The sequence below is a fragment of the Hetaerina americana genome, unplaced genomic scaffold (genome assembly GCF_022747635.1).
Source record: "Hetaerina americana unplaced genomic scaffold, ioHetAmer1.1.p SCAF_19, whole genome shotgun sequence".
Classification (NCBI taxonomy): Eukaryota; Metazoa; Arthropoda; class Insecta; order Odonata; family Calopterygidae; genus Hetaerina; species Hetaerina americana.
The window spans coordinates 777,796-786,146 of NW_027286752.1; positions in this window are offsets into that span (position 1 = coordinate 777,796).

The window sequence follows — 8,351 nt, forward strand, 5'->3', positions numbered from 1 at the left end:
ACCCAAGCGGAATTTTTGGGTTGGTAAAATGCGTGTTGGATTAAATGATGAGTTCAGGTGGGAGGAAATAGAATGAAATTGCTATAATTCCAAGATGGCCCAATAAAATTAAAAAATAAACAGTTTAATAATTTGTTTTACTGCTGATTACTACAGAAATTACAAAGATTAAGTATACATGGGTTTGGAAGTAAATACTGCGACGAGATGTAGAAGGACATGATGGGAAACAGGTGTTAAGTTTATATAGAGGTGATTTTAGTTTATATAGAGGTGAATATTAAGTTATAGAGTTTTTAAGACGTCATTATATTTATAAATTTGTGCTTATGCTCATAATGAATGAATTTCGGTTTCGCAAAACCTAAATCATTTCAATAACACATTTAAATACTATTAATGGAGATTCAAATGCAAATATCTCCCGTCATGTTTGTTGCAGGAGACATTCAGGTTGCAAAATGACCTGGATGAGCTTTCAGCACTGGATTATTGAGGAAGTATTTTAGTTCGGACTTTTATGTAAAAATTAACATCATAATACAACAGTAATGATAAATCATAATTATCATCAGATTATAATGGAGTGAAGCATTAAAAGTGTCTTTTCACATATATCTAATAGAACGTTAGATACTATAGGAACCTGATCGGTCAAATCTAACTGGGTCCCTATTAACTCCCCATTTAGTCAAATTACTTTAAAAAAGACTGTTTCTAGGCCAGTGCCTGAAAACTTACACTAAACTTTTTCGAGCAAGGAGAAAGGGAATTTAGGCAAAATTAAGTAACTGTTACGTGCATATCATCTCATTAAATGTACCTATCCTATTTGTCCGGAATTTGGTAGAATGAATACAAAGAAGGTAGTATACTCAATTGGCTTGGTAGAGGTCCACACATTTATATAATTCATTTTACAGAAGTAAGCTTCAGCTCTAGATACCGTCATATTCTGCTGATTTCATCTTTACAACTAATGATGCCGGGAACTCTCCATGCTGAACCCTCCATAATCAGTTAAGAAGCCTCCTTTCCTAAGCCATAACAAAGACTTAAACTCATCCGCAGACAATATCTTAAATAAACAGACAACATTTATTTCAGAGGCGAGATTCAAACTCACAGCCTTTGATTTGTACTATTATCTGAGCTGACTAGGTTGTGATAATACTTAATGTTTACATGCATAAAATAGATAATCAAGTGATTAAGTATTCACATATTACTTACTAAGTGGAATTGGTCATATTATTACTTATCTCTTACCATTCTTTACAATACCCAACAGCTGTGTACCCAAAATAATAAAGTATCCATTGAGCAATGTAAAAAGGTGGCATGACTACAGAGGTGCAAAGAAGTCGATTTGTAGAATAAAATTTTTTTGGAACAAAAGGGATAAGAAGCCTTTTACCTTCGTATCAAAACATCAAAATATGGCAGCCTACTATAACCTGTTCGCTGGATATATATTCTTGTATTACCCCGCAAGGTTATCTAATATTTTCTTTAAGGATGAGAAAGTTTCTGTCGTCACAGTGAACACATTAATAAGGAAAAGATTTCGTCAGTTCATTCATTTCTACATCGCCTTCCTCTCCTCTACGTCCACATTCCTTTATCGCTCTCTCCTCCCGCTCCCTTGATACCTCTCTCTCTCCCTTTGCCTTCCACGTTCCCCTACCCACCCCATCTCCATCTTCCCTTCCTCCACCTCCCTTCCATCTTCCCCCGCACTCTTCAAAGAGGAATTATTTATCTCCCTCCATCTCCCAACCATCTCCTCCCCCCCTTCCCGTCGCTCCTCCGACCCTGTCGTCATTAACTCCATCACCTCCTCCCCAAAAACCCCGAACCAACCCCGAACCAACCCCTCCCTCTCCAACTCCCGCCAAAACACTACCCACCCCCACCCCGCACTGCAACACCACCACCTCCACGCCCACCCCCGCCCTCCGAAACCAACCCCATCGACTGAGACACAGTCAGATGTGTATCTGCATCATAATGGAGAGCTTTACGCAGGGCGCGGGGGAGAGGGAGTGAGGAGGGGTGTGTGTGTGTGTGTGTGTATGTGGGAGGGGGATGTTGAGGAGTGGAGAGGGAGGCAGGGAGCCTTTCAGGGCGTCACACGGAACGCTAACATTCCACCCTCATTCCATCTGAGAGCTTCCTTCCCCCCCATCCCTTCACTTCGTCTCACCACGAAATTCTAACCACCCTTCTCCGCACTCCCACTCCTGCACACAACACCACCCCCGAGCTCCCTCTCTCTCTCTTTCCTCCCCACTCTCAGTTTCCTCTCCTCCCGTCCCTCCGCGCCCAATCCCGGTCCTACTCCGGCGCCCCCCCGCCTCCCATCCCCTCGTCGCCCTCGCGCCAACCCGAAAACCCACAACCCCGCCCTCTCATCCCCCCCCCGCCCGCCCGAACCTCCCCCGACTAGCACGGGAGACGTCCCCTCCGTCCCCATCCCCTGCCGCAATCCTCTCCCCTCCCTCCCAATCCATCTATTCCACATCCAACCTTCGCATAATAAATCTCCCGCCACCAGAGCCATTTTCCCGGCCATGAGTGTGGACAAATGATGATTCGACTAACGATCGCAGATCTCCAATCGTTCGGACGATGGAGGCCTCCCTCCCTCCCCCTTCGCCTCCCCTCCCCCACACGTCCGCAGCCTTTGCTGCCCCACCTCCTCCCTCCCCCACTTCCCTTTCGACCTCCTGCTTACCCCACTCCCTCCTCCTCATCCTCCCAGAGATGGCTTCCAGAGATGAACAAGCCTGTAATCTAAGTTCATGAACCGGATGGGAAAGCAATCCACTTGGCTCACGCGCGGCTCCGAAATGCTACATTGGCCGCTTCCTGTTCCATCTATCTGGGTGTTTTTATTTTAAAAGCTGAAGGGGACGAGGAGATGGAGTGAGGGTTCGTGTTCAGGCAAATTATTAAAAACATCTGGGGTTGGAAGGAAAAGAGAAAGCATGCACATGTGCAGTGATTTTGAAGTCATCTGAAGGAGTCATCGCCTTCATGGAAAATAATAAATAAAATATAGAATTTATTCTCCTCTCCATTCATCTGAAAATATTGGTCACTGGAAATAATCATCGCCTTAACAAATCAGAATTCCATTTATGCTCTTTCGTAAAATGTACGTTTTCTAAGCAAAAAGTGAACTACTGCGTTTACTAATTAGTTCAATGTGGTTAATAACTTAATTAGTTTTCTTATAGCGATTTTCACTCTTAAATACATTCATGATTGGTTGTTCGGGGCGTGGCTTTACGGAATCAACTCATTTTATAGCTAAGAACTATAACTTTGTATTATAATTGATGGTTTCCGGCGTAACTTTATGGAATCGATTCATATTGGAATTGAAAAATAGTACCTTTGCGATTCCACTGAAAATTTCTCGAAATTTTCAGTGGAATCGTTTTCAGTTTTGAAATTTCGAAAATTCCACGAAAATTTAAAACATTGTATTTCCACAGTGTTTTGTTTAGACACGACCTGATTTCCGACGTTCAACGTCATCTTCAAGTATTTGATGATGTCGTTGAACAACTAAGCCTGGGTCGTATCTAAATAAGATACTGTGGAATTGTAAAGTTATATTTTATCATTTTAAGAAAATTCGATCCCGAAGCGCGGCTCTTGAAACAGAATTAGTCTTTGCCTTCCTAAAAATGAATCACCACTGCACACTTTTTAAAGTACCGACTGCAAGACCATATTTCTAAGAGAATTAACGTCAATAGAAATGGTAATAGAAAAATCTTGGTTGACACGTCCCAGTTAGCGGACAATGACGTATTAGGAGACTCTCTATGGTTGATAAAAACGTGAAACTGAGAATATTTATTTAAAGTTCAAATAGACATAATGACATTTTTACCCTATGGAAAGTCCAAAATTTCCCGATACAAATGTTATACTAAAACTCATAGTGAAAATATATTTAAAAAGCAATGCATTACAAATGCACTTGAAAAATGTCGTCTATTTTCTTTTTGTAGACTATTTTGTCGTTCAGTTCAATTCTAAAATTAAAAATTGACGTGGGATAGGAATTGTTGGCGATGCTAATATCCCACGACTTCTAACCATCTGTCCCAGACATGGATGTTATCAATCTGCTTCTAAGCATTTTAATCTTCCGCGGAATTGGATTCGATGAAAATACTTGCTGTTTCTTTTTCGGTTGATCAGGCTATTACTTTAATTAAACCTGAATACTCATCACTAAGATAAATTTCAACACATATTTGCACTAATTTTTACGTGAGAAATAAAGTATATCTCACTTTATGACCCTGTAGGAAAGCAATTTCTATGGGTTATTTTCGGTATAATTTCCTAATAAGCGTAGATTAATCATCCTCTTGTTACAAAGTAACATATGTCCTTTGCCATTATGAGTTAACTAGGAAGATGTATGACTTTAATTCCGCGCTACGGTGATGCGGGACCTCTCTATGGGATTATGGCGCGTGTTTGGCAACTGCGATGGTGAGTAATAGGGCGATTACAATAGTGACTAGACAAGCTACTACAACGGCGATCGCCGCGATCACTGGCAAGGAGATCTGACTACCGTGGACCAGTGTGAGAGGCAGTCTAGAGCACCACCGCATGGATTATGATGGAAGATAAAACATTACGGCCGGTCGACTGAATTTGTCAAATGCAGGAAAAGGAAAAATATACTCTGTCGCATCAGGAAACATGCCTGTGCTGAAGAGTGACGGAAATATGAAAAAATAAATGTGTGTACCAGAGCTATATGTAACCGAAGTTCATATGTTCCGGAGTTTACAATTGTCCATTGCACTAAAAGCGTAAGAATAAAATAATGATTTTAAATGTAGAATAAAATGTAATAAATACAAATTTTTCCAGTAAATGAGAAATTAACTTAAAAACCTTTTGAGCTAGTGTACAACTTCGATATTAAAATTGCACATAATACAAGGCCTATGCAATTTTTAAAACCTGCCTCGGTTTTAAGACTAACGTGAACTAGTTGTTATATCAATGAAAATGGAAGGCATTGGTAAATTTGATGATTCACTTTGTAGTTTGATTATTAAATTTAGCATTTAGCATATTCCATACTTAATTATACAGTTGCAAAAATAAAACTTTATGAAATGAATTTATGAATTAGTTATATAGGTTTCAGTTCATGTTAAAATTAAAATATGTAATAATTTATAAAATATTCTTTACTTTTCCGACACATTTTATGTTTTAGTCCTGAATTAGTAGCTTATAACAGCCGAATTCTCCTTCCTCAAAAGATGGCTTTGTCGTCAAATCCAATTACACTTTCAATCGAGTATGTTTCATAGAAACTAAATGATTTCCTGAGCATCATTAAGACATTTCTGATAAGTTTTTTGCAGAATCATCTAACCTGAATCATTCGTTAAACAACTGGAAAATTTAAATATGAATTGACCTTGACCGTATAAAGATTCAGCTTACGGCTTTGTTGAAGTAACGCAGTCATAGAATCTTAACGATACTCATAACCACGAAAATATGTAAAAACAAATTACGCTAAGCACTAAGTACCGCAATTAAAATTTGCGTAATTGATCATTTTTAGGGCAATTAACTGGCAGAATTTGTGTATTACAGAAAAATAAAAATACATTCTTTTCCATTAATACTAAAGGAATAGAGAAGACAAATTGTAGGCTATTGAAAACCTTAAAATATAAGAAAATTGAGTTTTGCCAATTGTGATTTTCCTAACGAATGAAAATTTTCTGCTGATCAACAGTTATAGAGAAAAAGATTACTAAAGTTATGAAAAGTTCAAGAATAAGAAAAATTATTTTAATAGTATTCACCACACTGACGGAAACTGCAAACTAATTTTACCACTTTAAAAATATTTTCGCTAAGCTAGAAAAATTAATAATATATTAGATAATAATATTGTTCCTCAAGTCCGACGAATATTTTTGATTCATTTTGCGATCTTCAATTACTTCTCCTAGCAAATAAAACATGGTATGGTATGCGTAAACAAATTTAACCACTATTGTTTTCGGTCGTTTTACTCTCGCTCCCCATCCTCTGTTAGACACGCTGTCATGCTAACAGGGGGGGGGGGCGGAGACGATCCCCCTGAAGCAAACTCACGTAGCACCCATGCTACTACCTCTTTTCCATTTTGCAGAAAATCCTCGCCATAGCGTGATGGTTTAAATTCGATCGTTCCCTCTTGCGGGCGTGATGAATCTCAAAAAAACATTTGCATGACGCCTGGCCGCACACGGAAGGTGATATGTATAAATAAAATTCTCAAAGAGAAAAATTTGCGGGAAAGAATGGTGACCAAAACATTGAAAACATTTCTCACAATACCAGACTGATTGTTTTCTGCTAAAAACTCTCCTTTTCAGATCGGAACTAGTAAATGGGACAGATTATGACGTTTACTTGAGCTTGCCATGACGGAAATGAGTGTCACTATTATATTCCAAATTTCCCCCAAATGTCTTGACCTTATTAACGGCGGCCTCAAGATTTAGTTTTTTAATATATTGGATACTTTCTCAGCGATAGTCATTTCAAACTGTCAATTATTTCAATGAGGTGCATTCGATAAAAAAATATTCAGGCCATAGAGTGAATCCAAACATGTATTTGAAATTAGATGCCACAGCCAGTGCGTAATCCAACCCTGTCGGTTATGCCATTCTGTATTTCATGCAGTATGAACTTTTTAGAGAATTTTATCGATGTATGTTCAGTAAGATCATTTATTTTCCTAGCACTCAACTAAAAATTCTTAGTTAATTTGTATGTCCCCTTTTTCTTAGCTTTTATTTCAACACCACCAAATAACACACCCTTTCCACAATAATTATTTTTTATCAGAGGAGTATATTTCTTAATAAGCACGTATGAAATATTGATTGCTTGTTGGGTTTTTTGACAATCACAGTTTCTTTTTATCAACAAGTAGGATACGTAGGCAAATGCCTATAGAGTTTGCGATATGGAATGGAGGAAAACGGAAGAGCATTTTTATTTGAAAGAATGTTTTTGAGGAGTAACCAGGTAAGCTTTTCTATTATCGATTCAATCACGTGTTATAACAGATCACATGAAATCACGCATCATATCTTTCGGAGAAAATAAATTGCCTTCAATAAAGATCAGCGCCTTAATTTTGTTAAATGTACGGATAAAAAGACATCGCATGGAATGCTAAATAAATTTCTCAGCCGCCTAGCGCCACGAAATTCCGATTCCTTGGGATATGAGCAGGGATTATTGGAGCACCAAAAGTAACGATTTTCATTTCCATCATGCGTACCTATTAGATAAATGAAAAATTAATCCCCCCAAGTCCGCCATCCCAGAAAGTACCCCACGATTCACCCACCCGATAGGAATGAATTGGACTCCTTCCCCTCTCCCCCCCTCGCCCCACCCAAAGTGTGAAATTTATAACCCCCACAACCTATCTCCTCCTACTCCCCCCCACTCTATACACACACACACACACACCTCCACCATCCACCTAATAGCAATCGCGTGGTCTTCCCTTTTCCTTGCGAGATATTCCACCCCTCATTTGCTGGGCAGCGAGGAGAGGGCGGGGTTTGGAGAGGGAGAAGGGTATATAACCGTGGGTTTGGTAAAGTTTTCACTGCGCGAGGGGGAGGGAAGGTTTTCCCCGTGGAGGGAGGGCATCCCTTCGGAAACAAGGGCACAGCTTTCCAATCTACATATCTCTCAAGCCCACGTACGCGGCCGGGGTCCTTCCTATTCCCTCCGCCGGCTACGTCCCCCACCTCCTCTCTTCGCTTCCGCCCCCTTCCCGCGTACCCTCCACACGGACGCCTCTCTTCCCAATTCAGATGCACGGAACACTCCCAAACTAATCCCACCAGCTCAGCGAGAGGATGCTGCCCTCTCCCACTCCTCCTCCGCCGCACCCTCTCCCACCCCACACCCTCCCGCGCACTACCACCACCAAGGAAAGAGACAGAGAGAGACCCACAGTGCCCCAGCACAATACACACACACACTCCCACACACGTGTGCGGGACCTCCACTCCACACATAACCACACGCAGACCTCAACCTCTCCCATATTTCCGACTCTCCTCTTCCGCCCCAAACCTAACCAACTTTCAAACCGATCCCACGCCACCCCTCCTTTCAACCACCACGCTCTCAGCAACGTCACGACTTCCCAATCTCAGCCCTTCCGTTTTCGCTTCCCTCTCTCTCTTGTTTGCAGACATTCCTATCTCAATGATCGTCCGGAAGTTCCTTTTTTCCCTCTCCGATCTCCTCACACCCACGCCCCG